This window comes from Sylvia atricapilla, chromosome 16 (genome assembly GCF_009819655.1).
Source record: "Sylvia atricapilla isolate bSylAtr1 chromosome 16, bSylAtr1.pri, whole genome shotgun sequence".
Lineage (NCBI taxonomy): Eukaryota > Metazoa > Chordata > Aves > Passeriformes > Sylviidae > Sylvia > Sylvia atricapilla.
The window spans coordinates 13334896-13349551 of record NC_089155.1 but is presented as its reverse complement, the minus strand read 5'-3'; positions in this window follow the sequence as shown (position 1 = coordinate 13349551).

The following is a 14656-nucleotide window of genomic DNA, read 5'->3' as shown; positions in this document are numbered from 1 at the left end:
ATTGAAGTGTCAGCACTCATCCATCAATCAATCATCCACAAGGAAAAATAGCGACAGTACAACGGGGCGGCTTTTATGGGATTTACTCATGGGCATAGGGAATAGCAGCTCAAATGTAGTTCTGACATGAAAAGCAAGGTGCTGATATTATTTTTTATGATGGGAGGATCATAAAGTGAATTGAGAACAGTGAGGTCTGTCTTTGCTTAACCTATTCAACTGGAAATGAACGGAGCTCAACTGGAAACGAGCAGAGCCTTCAGATGGGTTAAGATTGAAGCCTGCACCGTGCTGAGCACTGGCCATTGACAACAAAATTCTATTAAAGCAAAATCAATGCATTAGCATCGAGCTCCTCAGAAGCTGTTAAATTGCACAGCCCAGGCCGGGGTGATGAGGTGAAGTTGCTCGAGGTGGGGCCAGTGGTGCCGACCCAAAGGCACCACAGAAAATTGCCCTGGGGAAAAACTGCACCTTTCCCTGAGCTTTTGGGTGCAAGGAAAAAACCTCTGGGCTGCTCAGAGCATCCGACAGGTGAGGCTCCCAGCCCTGAGGCTGTCACAGCTGGGGTTTTGGCTGTTCTTCAATAAGATTCTCCATGTTGAGGGGTTTGCACCTATGGCAAGGCCAAGCTGTAGGAATTCCCACACCAGGAGCTCTCAGGAGCTTCTTCCCACAAAAAGGAGGCTTGGAGTCCCCAGCCAGCCCACAGCACCCAGAGCTGGGGTGATTTGGGGCAACAGCTGCTCAGTTTTGGCAGGAAAGGAGCTTTGCTGGTGCCCTGTGAGCTCAGGGTGACCACAGGACACACGGCCCCACCCCGGAGCTGCAAAGGTTTGGGGAGATTTTGGAAAGGCCAAACACCCTGAGGGTGGTCAGGTTTTGCTCAGGAGTCTTCACTGTGTGGCAGCAGCTACTCTGTTTAAAAATCTGGCCACAAACCTTTGTCACACGGTGCTAAAGCTTGATCATTTTGCCTGCATCGCTGTCCTCGGGGAACGTTTTAGGTACACATTTGAATTAAGTGATTTTTATTCTTCTTTTTTTTACAATACGATATAAAAAAAAAAAGGGGGGGGAATTTTCGTCTCTCCTCTCTCTTCTCTGTACGAAACTGGATGAGTTGATAGTTTTTCTGTCATATAAATCAGGTAACACAAAAAATCATTGCATCTTTTCTCTGTCGCCGCTACTCAATATCTATCGTTCTGACTTTTATTCTTATTGGAGATCATCAAAACATTAATTAAAAGCCTGGTGATCAAACAGCCGAATATTTATGATTCACGTCCTTGCTTATTAACAAGTGGCATATTGATACACCACATATCCAAGCTGTTTATGCTCTTGCACTGAAATAAAGCAGGGAGAATTGTTACCCTTGCACACTGCTTTGAAAGATTTATTCAGAAACCAGAGCTCCCTTCCTGCCACCATCCATGTCAAAATAAGCCATATCGCCTGAAAAAAAAAAGATGTTCTATTTTAAAACAGGGAGAGGTAATTAGCATCCCTTTGGGGCCTAATATATAAGAATTTCAGTGGATGTCTCAGGTGTTTTTTCCAGGTTTTTGTTACTTAAGCTGAGAGGGAGAAGGACACTTAACTTTAAAAATAGCTGTCATTAGTACAATAATAATTGTTGGGTTAAAAAGAAATCTTTGAGAATCTGCTAACAAACCTGCCCAGTAATTACTTGTCAATGCAAGTTATCATGGGTTTTATTACCTACTTGTAAAAGTATTTACAAGACTGACCTCCCTAGCTTTTTTAGAGATCAGGGAGGATATAAAAAGTCATTTTAAAAATCAATAATTATATATTAACACGATAGGGGGTGAAGCCTTCCAAGCCAGCTTTACAGGCTATTGAGTCAACTCTCATACATTCAAATGGCAGGGATCGTTTCCCTAATTTTTGGCCTCTTTCTCTTTCCTTAATCATGTTTTGACAAAGTGCCATATTTATCGATTACTTCGTGCCCACGGTTCAGCCTTGAAACCAGGAGGGGATATTCCCACTGGGAATTGCCCATGCAGGATTTGCATGGAGAACAAGCTGCCCTTGGTGACCAGGAAAAAGGAATGTTGGAGTTTTGGGTGGGAGCTGCTGAGGGGACACTGGCTTTGTGCTGGTTCCCCACGGCCTCATCCAACCACATCCCAGGCTGTGGGTGTTATTTTGGGATGAAACCTGCTAAGGACACAAGGGAATGAGGAAGGCAGCCTGATTTTTGGCAGAGATTGAAGAGGTGGCTGTGGCTGGGCTGTCCCCTGTCCCCTCTCTGTATTCCATCATCACTCCGGGGCTGGCGCAGGGGGATCTCCATCACACGGGGCTTTTGTCCTCGCCAACAGATATACGATGCAATTTATATTTAAAATTCTCTCTATAAAGACAGTATTGATCACAGATTCCAGATCAATACGTTGCAATTACAGGAGGCTTTAAAGGCCATCTGTCCCCGAGCAGGAGCACCAAGAGAGCCACTTCCACAGATTGTGAGCAAATGCTGCTGGTCCTGCCCATCTTCTCCCAGCACAGCCTGACACGTCGTTGCTGCCCCTAGGAAGTTGGATTAGGAATTATGGAGCTGTAATTCCTGCATATTGACCACCCCAGAGCCCCCAGAGCAGCCTCCCGTTGGGTTTCACAGCAGGGTCAGTCACACTGTGGTTTTCCTCACCTGGGTTTCCTGCTCCTCATCACAATTTGTCCCACAGATCACAACTTTTCTCGTCCTCAGCTGGAAATGGTCAGCAGGAAGTTCTTTAACTTCACTAGAACTAAGAACATTTCCAGAATGGTGCTGAAGAGCTTGAGTTGGCCACTGTGGGTGCAAACAGAGCCCTTTTTATGTCACAGGATCATTTAGGTTGGGAACAATCCCCAAGATCATCGAGTCCAACCTTCGACCATTTGTGTCACTTTGGACCACAGCAAGTGTCATATTTTTAAACATAACAAAAGAATAAAGGACATGCATCTAAAGGCAGATTCCAATTCCATTTCATCAATGAGGTCTTGATTTGTCAGCCCCTGAACTCCAGATCAGCCATCAGTTGGTTGATGGCCCTGGGTGAGTCACTGGGTTGTTATTCCAGAAATGTTTCCTGGGCTTGCTTTTTTTCTCCATTATTTCCTGCAGTGGAAAGCACAGAGAATTTAGAATTCTCATTCTCCAGTTGTCTTCTAAAGAAAAGTGAAAGAATAAAATAATAAAAACAATGGGTTTGCAGTGGGACTGGAAGCTGACTGGCCTTTGCACCTCACACTTGCCACGCCACATCCCCCTGAATCCCCCCTGCAGCCACCTCCTTCTCATTTCAGTCCAATGTCTAAAAAACAGAAGCCAAATTCTGGATGCATTTATTCCTGAGTAAATCCAGATCCACCCTTTCAGATCCAGCAAGATTTACCCTCTGTTTTCCCATCTCCAAACACCATCCTCATGGTCCCAGCCTCAGATTCCAAAATAATCTAGGCATTTTTGAAAAAACAGTCCAGAAAACTTCAGTCTCTAGCTCCAGGCAAATTAAATCTCCTGCACTTCAGAAGGTTTTTAGTTATGTCAGGGAGGTGATTGCAAAACTTTGACATCGATGCTTGTAAAAATAACACCAGTTGTATCACTATAAAGCACTTTATACTGCTACAGCTCCTTTTGCTCTGCTGGACCACTTTTATACCAGTGCAAGCACTTTTATCCCCGTGTCCTTCAGTCTAGGGATGTTTTTTGCTTTGATTATGCCACAAGAGATGTGAAGAGTAGATGAAGTTCCAGATGACATTTATTTCTTGTACCAAAATGTCTGCACAATTTTTTTCGTGGAGAGTATTTTTTAAAAGTGAACTTGCTGTACCACTGGACTTAACTGCAGAGTAATAAACTTCCAGTTCATCATCCCTCTCAGCTCATGAAATGTCTTTAGGCCTTTGTAAAAAGCCCTGTTTGAGACAACAGATTAAACACTAATCCTGGCGGATCGCACAGCTCCACTTCAGTTCACACCATCGAGCTCAGCTAACTCTTTTTTTTTTCCCTTTCCTTTTTTGATCTAAGTAAAGGCAACAAATTCTTTCATTAGATTCCTTAAATGAGATAGCAGGGGGGAAAAAAATGATCAGTATTTCATGACGAAAATGAAAATTTTGCAAAAATGCAGCGACGCTAAAGGCAGGGAACACTTTCCCCATCCCCACACAGCACATCCTCACATCTGAGATGTGGGAGATTCCTGTGGGTGGTATTTTCACTTCAAAACTGGTCCAGGTAACGTTTAAGAACAGCATATCTGGGTGTTTCCAGGAGGATATGCAGGTGCACAGGGACATTTCCCTGGAGCACCCGTCGGACACGGGCACACAGATGTGTGTATGTTTGTGCATCCCTTGAGGAGCAGCAGCAGCTCCGGGGCTGGGGCAGCAGCTGGGCACTGCTGGCAGCAGGAACCTGCAGGATGTGCAGGGCAGGGGCTCGGCTTTACCCCGCTGGAATGTGCAATACAGGTGGCAAAAGCTCGACAGTTCCTATTTGGCTCAGGGTTCTTCTCTGTCCTATGTCTCTGGTACAACGCGCCCTTTTGTCCTGTGCTCAGGCACCTCTCCCTAATCCTTTGTTGGTCTTTCACTCTGTGTGTTTGTTTTGGGTTTTGGTACCTGGAACACGCCAGCACGAGTCAGGAGGGACCCACTCCCATTTCAGCCTCGGAGCACAGTCGGCCACTCTGGTGAATTTGGATGGGTTTGCTCTGCCCCAGCGCTCGTGGTTCATCTCACGTTTGTTGTTGGCAGCATCCTCAGGTTGCACCTGTGACCCGTGGTGTCAGGATTCTGTTTCTCAAACAATAAAGAAAATCAAGAATGGAAAGCTCATCTCCCTTTAAAAAAAAAAACAAAAACCAACCCCACACACAATTGTATATACTCCAAAAGGCCAAAAGGCAAGATTAAACCCATTTTTTATACGGACAACGCAGCCGGGACTCCTGGTGGTGACTTTCCCTGGCGAATGTCTCGGTGCTCCTGCACTCATTTTGTAACCAGTGCATGCTGTACAGAACATATTGCCTGTAACTTCCAGAGGAGGGGGGCCAAGCTGCTCCTCCTCGGGCACTGCAGCTTGTTTGGATGAAAAGTTGCGCCTTTGATGCATTTTTATACTGTACATATTTGTATATATTATTAACTATATTGCCATGTTACGAACACAGATTTTGTTATATTCGCTTGTTTCGGTTTCCTACAAAAAAAAAGAGGGAAAAAAAGGTCCATAGTGGGGGATGTTTTTTTTTTTCCACATATAAAACGCTCTTAATTTTTTTGTTTGTTTGTTTTCTCGGTCTTCATCTTTTAAAGGCTCATAAAGGAATTAGAGAGGAGTTTTTGGAGGAACTCGGAGAAGCAAGTCTGTGTTTGCATGAGACCTGCCCAATTGCTGGCTGGAAAGGGGGGCGGGGGGAAGAGGGGAAATCTAAGTCAAGTTTTGCTTTTGAAGCATGTTTAATCCCATGGGAAACTCATACATGTACGATTATTCTCTTTGTATTTTATCTAATAGTGCCTGATTTTTTTTTTTAATGTCTTCTTGGAGGAACAATTCATAATTGTCAAAATTTGAAACATTAGCTTAATTTTGTTTTCATGACCCCCCTCATTTCTTCTCCTTATTTATTTTGTTGCTGTTTATAATGGGCCCCAAGGCCATCTCTGACATTGCAGCGTTCCTCTTCCACATTAAGGATGTTTTTAAAATTACCGAGATTATTGAGCCAACAGGCTGCTTTAATCAAAACCATGTTTCACTTGGTTTGGATGATTATGAATGGTCCTTGCACGGAAAAAAGCCCTTTCTGCTGGGAGGACCATACCATCTAGTGGCCCCAGAGCTTCATCACACACAATCATCTTCCCAATATTCCCTTTCTCCGAGTCTGCCTGGCAATTTGGCTTCCAATTATTTGCTTGTTATAAGTAACTTCAACTAAACAAATTGATAATGTTAATGGCTTTTTTTTTTTTTTTTTATTCCTCCTCCTCCCTTCGGTTGATTGCTAAATAAATTCGTATAATTTATACTAGAGGAGATTATTGCTTTTATTGTTTTGGATTCCCCCAAACCAATTATTAACAATCAGGACTATGTATCTCATTAAATTTAAATCAGGTCAAACCTATTTATCTAAGGCCTTTTCTGATTTACAGGAAGATGACTGCATTCCAGAGCATTTAAGATGTATTTCTGTGTATGATTTTGTAGCATTGAAATCTATTAACAGTGATTATTTTTTTTTGTTCTGTATTTTCACAAGGTAAATACATTGTATTTAAAAATAATCCCTCAACTTTCCCACAGAAAACATTACTTTTTATGCCCAGGGATTGATTTTTTTTTTTTTTAATAAAATCACTGCAGTTTTAGAACTGTAATTAAAGCCCTGAATAATAGATCAGACATCTTTATCTGTTATGTTTAAATGGGGAAAAAAATAGCCCAAACTGTTCACATAATCCTGAATGCCTCATTTCCATAAAAAAGCTTTCTATACATATATTATTTACATTTTTAAACATGGTAATTCTTCCCTTTGTGGCATAAAATGTCTCTTTTCCACCGCAGCTACTGGAAAGCGACTGCTCACATCTGAAATGTTATCGTAATTTGCATCAGGAAACCCAACTGCAGACATTAAGGACTTGGGTGTGTTCAATTATGATTTTGCTGGAGGCTGTCCCTCATTTTAATGCTGCACTCATTGAACTACCTTTCTGAAATCTAGCTGATACGGCTCACCACAGACATGCTTCACAACATCATTAGCTTTGCAAATGGCTTCATTTCAGTCAATGCAGACTTCAGGGTTTTGTTTTTTGGTTGTGGGTTTTTTTTTTTTTGGTGTTTCTTTTTTTTTTTTTTTTTTTGGCCAATTGTAAAATGGAAATTTGAAAAGGGAAAAAAAAAAAAACAAGAAAAAAAAATAAAAAAAAATAGATGCACTTAAAACATGAAAAGAATTATTTATATGATAAAAATATATTTAGATTTTCAAAGCACAAGACTGAACAGAAGTGCTCTTTTTATGCTTTCTGAAGATGTTACTGTTAAAAGTCTTTCTACATCAGGCTTAATAAATCTGTAATGACATTTGATGGATTGATTTTTGTGTGGGTTTTTCTTTTCTTTAGTTCTTCTTCTTCTTCTTTTTTTTTTTTTTTTCTTTCTCTGCAGAGAAAGAAAAAGACTGACCTGGAGAGGCTGTGGGAGTCAAAAAAAAACCCCAGGAATGTGCCTGTTTCAGTAAAACTCACTCAGGATTTCTCACAGACTCCTTTTCCTTCATTAATAATCACTTAAAGTGAGGAAAAGAAGGAGGGGAAAGCAACACCACCACCCTGTGCTGGTTTCTCCCAATCTTTCCCTGTCCCTTCTCTGGCTCTGGGGTTATTTATGGGGTGGGGGGAACACACACCCATCCCTGTGGTGAACACGCCCCATCCTGCAACACCAACCTCAGGCTTTTTGGTTTTTTGGGGTTTTTTTTAAGTGCTTTTAAAAAAAAAATTAAAAAAAAGAATATATTGCACACATCTCAAGAAACCCCTCAAGGGTAAAATAAAAAAATATATAGAGATGGCTAAAATAACAAATGAATCATAAAACTTCGGGATGGAAAGGGACTATTAGATCATCCAATTTGTCTTGCTGTCTGCCAATCCAGGTCTGCTCCCCTGGGCTTTGTCTCGCCTCTCTGACTGAACTCCACTCCTCTGCCCCTTCCAGGGGGTGCCTGGGAATGGCCCAGGAATGTTCTATAGGGCTGGGAATGGCTTGGGAATGTTTTGCAGGATTGGGGATGGCCCAGGAATGTTTTGTAGGGCCAGGAATGTTCTATAGGGCTGGGAATGGCCCAGGAATGTTCTATAGGGCCAGGAATGTTCTATAGGGCTGGGAATGGCCCAGGAATGTTCTATAGGGCTGGGAATGGCTTGGGAATGTTTTATAGGGCCAAGAATGGCCCAGGAATGTTTTATAGGGCCGGGAATGGCTTGGGAATGTTTTGTAGGATTGGGAATGGCCCAGGAATGTTCTACAGGGCTGGGAATGGCTTGGAAATGTTTTATAGGGCTGGGAATGGCTTGGGAATGTTTTGCAGGATTGGGGATGGCCCAGGAATGTTTTGTAGGGCTGGGAATGGCTTGGGAATGTTTTATAGGGCCAGGAATGGCCCAGGAATGTTTTGTAGGACTGGGAATGGTCCAGGAATGTTTTGTGGGGCTGGGAATGGATTGGGAATGTTTTGTAGGGCTGGGAATGGCCCAGGAATGTTTTGTAGGGCCGGGGCAGATCCTACCTGCAGGGAGATCACCTGCAGAGTGCTCAGCGCTGACCCCAAATGTTTCAGTGCCCCACAAAGTTGGGATTTGCTGGGCTGGGAGGGGGTTTCACCTGCCTGGGGCTCCCCCTGGGTCTGTGGGGCTGGGATTGGGATCCTCAGGGATCCACTGAGATCAGCAGGGGCCACCAGGGATCCACAGACTTCTCCAGAGATCCCCAAAGATCCCCAGAGATCCACAAAGATCCCCAAGGACCGCCAAAGATCCCCAGGGACCCCTAGAGACCCCCAGGGACCCCCAAAGTTCCACAAAGATCCACAAAAGCACCAGAAATCCCCAGGGATCCTGGTCCCCGGTGCAGACCCCAAAGCACTGGGGCAGCTCCCAGCAGCCTCAAGAGGTGGCTTGGATTTATTCCGAGGGTTTGAACTCGTTTTTCTCTCTTCTTTTTTGGTTTTTTGAATTACTGCTGATACACTCCAGCAGAAGAACAAACAAACAAACAAATAAAATCAACCCTTCAGCTCCTCAGATGGATGTTTTGGCTACAGGGCAACTTTGAAAGTCGGTTCAGTTGTTTCTTCTGCTTTCATTTTTTTTTTATTATTTTTTTATCTCGCTGCTCCTTAAAACTGTCTTGATTTAATAAAAGTTAAATGTTTTCATAGGAGAATCAGGCTGGGTGGTTTGTGATTCTTTTATGTACGACACGAATATTACATTATTCAACAATTCAGGAATAAATTGAATTCTGCCTACCTTTGCTGAGTGTTTTCCAGTTGAAGTGGGCTGACAGAGGGGCCGGGTGCTGAGGAGGGACCCGTTGGCTCCAGGAGGGTGATGTTTAAGTTTTAGCTTTTATATTTTTCATGTTCTGTGGTGCCCAGGGCTCAGCTCTGAGCTCACAGTCAGTGTCACTCAGCTCTGCACACAGCAGGGACACAAAACAAATCCTTCTCCTGCTGCACACCAAGGACAACTTTCAGCCCCAAAGCACAACCAAGGGTGGGCTGGAGGGAGGGACAAGGATGGGACCTCACAGCCTGGGGCTGGAATGGGACAATTCAACCCCAATGGACCAAAACTTATAAAAGTGTGAGACCTGGTGACCGTGTGACCATTTTGTGAACATTTTGTGTCCATTTTGTGCCCATTTTGGGTCCACCTTGGGTGCAGCCCTGGCCAGGCTCTTGTCCTGCTCAAGGTGTACCCTAAAGGCCTTTCAATAAATCTCTCCTTTATCCTCCAGCTCTGCCCAGTCTCTGTTCCAGCTCTTCCAAGGGCCCCAAGGTCCCAGCACGAGGCTCAGAGGGGACAGCCCCGGGCACAGGAGCAGAGCCTGGCACAGGGCTGGGACAGCACAGGGACGAGGTGACACCTTCCTGAGGCCCCCGGAATGGAAAGGAGGAGACAACAGAGAGGAGGAGGTGCCATCAATCCACAGAAATGTCCCCAGGGAGTGGCAGGAGGGCAGTGCCAGGCTCCCCCAGCAGTGCCCAGGGATGGGATGAGGAACAACCAACATAAACTAAACACAAGTTCCACCTCAAACAGGACAAACTTTCTGTGCAGGGTGGCAGAGCTCGGGAACAGCTCCAGGGATGTTGGATTATCCCCTTTTCTGACACAGACATGGGGCCCAACTGAGAGGTGTATTAAAAACTTTATTTTCAGTCTCATGAGAAAGGTGAGACAGTACAGATGTCACAATTCACACCATCACAATCAGAGGCAAATTTTTTTTCCTAATTTCACTCCATTGTAAGTGTTTCTTGGCCTGTTGGCTTTTGCCACACAATGCTGTTAATGCCTGGACAATCCAGAGCCACCAGCTGAGAGCAGGAACCATCCCAGAGGTGGAAAATATCCCGGCCTGCTGGTGAAAAGTTTGGTGGCCCTCCACCAAAAAGTGCTTTTTGCTGTCCAACTATAACTTATTTCTACTTTTAAAGCATTCACAACCAAATTCACTGAATCTGGCTCGCTGAATGTGCAGGCCAGAGGTGTGGGGCAGCTCAGGTGGGATTAAAGTGTCCTGAGACTGAGCTCAATTCATCCAGTGCCAAAAATCATCGACAAATCTTTAAATACATAAAAAACCCAGAAGGAAAACCAAATCCAAAGCCTTTTGTGCACCAGAATATTCAATATTCCCCTTTAACAGGCAAAAGCTGAACAGTGCCACAAGCGTTTAAGGATTTTGTTTGCTTGTTTTTCCAAACTAATAAAACACCAACAGCTCTGGCTAAACTCACCCAGAACATATTGAGGTTAAATTAACAAAAGGAGAAGCCCCTGAGCTCAGGCAAACAGCAATAATGCCTGGTTTGGAGAGGGGGAAATCACATTTTCATATGAAGAGTCCATGTGTAAGCAATTGTGCTAATGTTTTAAAGATGATCAGCTCAGGCTTTTGGAGTCGATCAGGAAAACAACCCAAAATCTTATCAGGAAAGAGATTTTTCAACCTGAAAACAGATTCTGTCAAAATGTCAAAGGCCCAGATTTAGGTTCTGCTAAAAGAGGCTTTAACAAGACCCAGTTTGAAGAGAAATGTTGAGTTCAATTACCTTTGAACCTTAAGTAGCAGCTGGAGGGAAGAGCAGAAACCCAACCCCAAACACAGCACTGAAGGGGAACCCAAAGGAAATTGAAATTTAATAGTGCCTCATCCTCAGCCCCTGTGTGAACACACGGAGTGAACCCAACACCAACACGGGGCAGGTGTTCCACCAAAGGTGGAAAAACCCCAGAAACTGAACCTGGAAATGTTCCCTGGACAATCCAGAGCCACCAGCTGAGAGCAGGAACCGTCCCAGGGGTGGGAAATATCCTGGTCTGCTGCTGAAAAGTTGGGAGGTTTCAAGAGGTTTTGGTGGGAGGGAGCTCTGAAGAAACAGAAGGCAAAAAAAAAATCAAGTTGAGTGAAAATGTATTTCAGCATAAATTATCATTTCACTCAGTTCTGATCTTCTCTTTTCCCAAACTATTTGTGCTCAACTTTGACATTAAAATTTCATTGGGTTTGCTCAGATCTACTTTATTTAGCAATGTTTAATTAGACTTTAGAGAGCATACATATATATATTAAAAATTCAGAACTACCCTAAACTGAAATAATATTTCATGACAAATTGTGTTTTTTTTTTTTTTTTTTTTTTTTTTTTTTTTTTTTTTTTTTTGCTTTAAGTGCAAGTTCTTTCCTGATATTCCAGAATTATCAGTAAACCAAGAAGCCTGTGGTTTCCTTGGCTCATGTGGATAACTCAGGCCCTTTCCCACTTGCTCCACTGAAGGGATGAAATCACAGGAAAGTTCTCTGTAATTATTCAACAAGACAAAAAATCAGTAATTAGGTCATGCCTTTCAGAGAGGATTAATTAAAACATTTTACACGAGCAAAATGAGTTTTAAATGCCAGTGTGCTCGGCGATTATTTATCCGACTGGATTTGCTCAGGCAAAAGGCTCTGTCCTGGTGATGTTACATCCCCTCCATAAGTGTAACATCTCCAGCAGTCACAAAGAACATTTGCCAGCGGCTAAATCCTCTCGGTGGCACCACTTTTCAGGAAATACCGACGGGGAGAGGAGGGAAAATCCGGGATAACCCTCAGGATGGACAGCTTTGCTCCTGTCCATCTCCCTCCCTGCCCGCGGAGCTTCCCGGGGATGCTGCCATCCCGATTTTTGCCCGGGTCCCGCCTTTCCCCCGCGGGTTGATTTTGTGTTGTTTGGGATTAATTGGGGGATTTACACCGAGCGGGTCCTCGGGATTCCCGCGGCTCCGGCGCCGCTGCTTGGCCAACACCGCCACCTAACGCCGGGCTGCTCCCGGGAATGGGGAGCATCCCCGGGAATGGGGAATATCGGGAATGGGGAGCATCCCCGGGAATGGGGAATATCGGGAATGGTGAGCATCCCCGGGAATGGGGAGCATCCCCGGGAATGGGGAGCGTCACCGGGAATGGGGAGCATCCCCGGGAATGGGGAATATCGGGAATGGGGAGCGTCACCGGGAATGGTGAGCATCACTGGCAATGGGGAGCATCCCCGGGAATGGGGAATATCGGGAATGGGGAGCGTCACCGGGAATGGTGAGCATCATCGGGAATGGGGAATATCGGGAATGGTGAACATCACTGGGAATGGGGAGCGTCACCGGGAATGGGGAATATCGGGAATGGGGAGCATCCCCGGGAATGGTGAACATCACCGGGAATGGGGAATATCGGGAATGGGGAGCGTCACCGGGAATGGTGAGCATCACCGGGAATTCCAAACACTATCGGGAATGCTGAACATCATCGGGAATGCCAAGCGCTGGGAATGATGCTCCAGAGCTCTGCCCTGGCACCTGAAATGGTGCTCCAAAGCCCTGGCACAGGGAATGGTGTTCCCAGAGCCCTGCACTGGCACAGGGAATGGTGTTCCCAGGGCCCTTCCCTACCCCTGGAGCAATGGAATTCTCTCAGGATGCAGCACACCCGGGAACCTCTCCCCGGCTCTCAGGGGACATCGGAGAGGTGTCAAAAGCACCCAGGGGAGCTGCTGGAGGCTGCAGGAGGGAGTTCTGCCCGCTGGGAAAAGCCATGAACGGAGGGGGAAGCAAAGGGGGAAAACTTCTGGAGAGGGAATATTATTCCCAAAATCCAGATTTCCTGCAGACAGGGCTGGGGCGCTTTGATTTCATACACACACAGGAGGGTAAAAGCTGCCTGAGTCAGCCCAGACAGAACTGATCACACAGTGAGGGATGGGCTGGGAGCACACCTCGCCCTTCCCTTTGGATCTTTCAGGAGAAGGCTGAAACCAGAGCAGTCTGTGCTTTACAAAGGCTCATCCCAGCAGCCTCCTCCGAGGAATTCTGCTCCAGCTGCTCCCCAAATTCCTGATTTTTGCCACATTTCACTCCTGACCGAGTCCTGGACTCCGTGTCCACCAACAAAGAACTCCAAACGAAATGAGGCTTATCACACACCTGACCCTCGTTCCAGAGAACACGTGTCAAAATGGGCATCCTTGCAATTAGCACGTGATTACTTCATCTGCATAATTACACGTGGTAATCATGCTGCAGCATGTTTGGAACTGCCAGATCTCATTTTCCCCAGTAATCCCGGATCATATGAATATCTTCAGTAGGAACTACTACTTTAGATGTTATGAATTAATATTAAGATGAAATTGAATTAAATGTACTGATTTTAATGTCATGAATGCACTCATAACTATTTTTTTCCCCTGAGAACCATCTGCAATTTAGAGACTTGCTAATCCTAATTAAATGCACTTTTCTCAAGTGTGTGCAAATGAACAGAGAAATCTGCTCGGGAAAGCACTTGCATATTTTCCTCTTTCACAAAGGGGGAGATAAAAACCGTTTGGTGGTTTAATATTAGCTCTTCCTCCTAAGTGAGAATGAGTTGCTTTCTTGGAATTTCAGGACATGGAGCAGTCAGAGATGGATCTAAAGGGGTAATTTGGTAAAAGCAGAGGAGGAAGAGCCCTCAAACAAGTGTTGGGGATGCTGCTCTGGACATTGACAGCAGAATGTGCCTTCCATCGTTTTGGGCAGTGCCTGAAATGCCAAAACTCTGTGGAGGCAGCAAACAAGAGCCTGGCACTCACAGGTACCGACACACAGAATATTCTGTCCTGGTTCTTACCTCACCCTCAGCTCTGGGAGCTGCCCTTTGGTTTGAGTTTTACCCACGTGCAGAGCTCACAGGGGTACACACATCACCAGCTCAGGTCAGTGTGGCTGACCCCAGACCAGCCCAGGAGCCTCAGCCTGGGCCAGGCACCAAGGCAGGGCTCAGAGCTGGCTGCAGAGCTCACACACACTCAGCTGTCCCCTCCAGCCACTGCCACCCCCCAGGAGTGACCCCAACCCAGCCCCTGTGCCCCCCAGACCCCCCTGGTGCCCCACGGGCACAGTCAGGACTCACCATCCCGTTTCCACATCACTGCGGCGCTCAGCTCCCACCTTTGGAAGGTTTCAGCTTTTATTAAACCAAGAACGTGGCCCAGAGCCTGTTCCTACAAACCAGCCCAGCCTGGCATTGAACAGGCTGTGCCCCCTCATTAGTGCCCCCTCATTAAAGCACCCTAATTAGCCCTTAAATGGGGCTTTCATCAGGTGAATTCCCTTTCCCCAAGGGTGAGTTGCCTTGGACCTGTCTCTCCCCCAGGAGCCTCCCAAGCTGATAATGTCAGTTTTGAGATGTGGTCAGAGGTGCTGGTGAGCTCTGGCACCTCAGGAAGAGTTCCAAGAACATAAGAGACCTAGAAAATTTCGCAGAGCATTTTTGGTTTAAAAA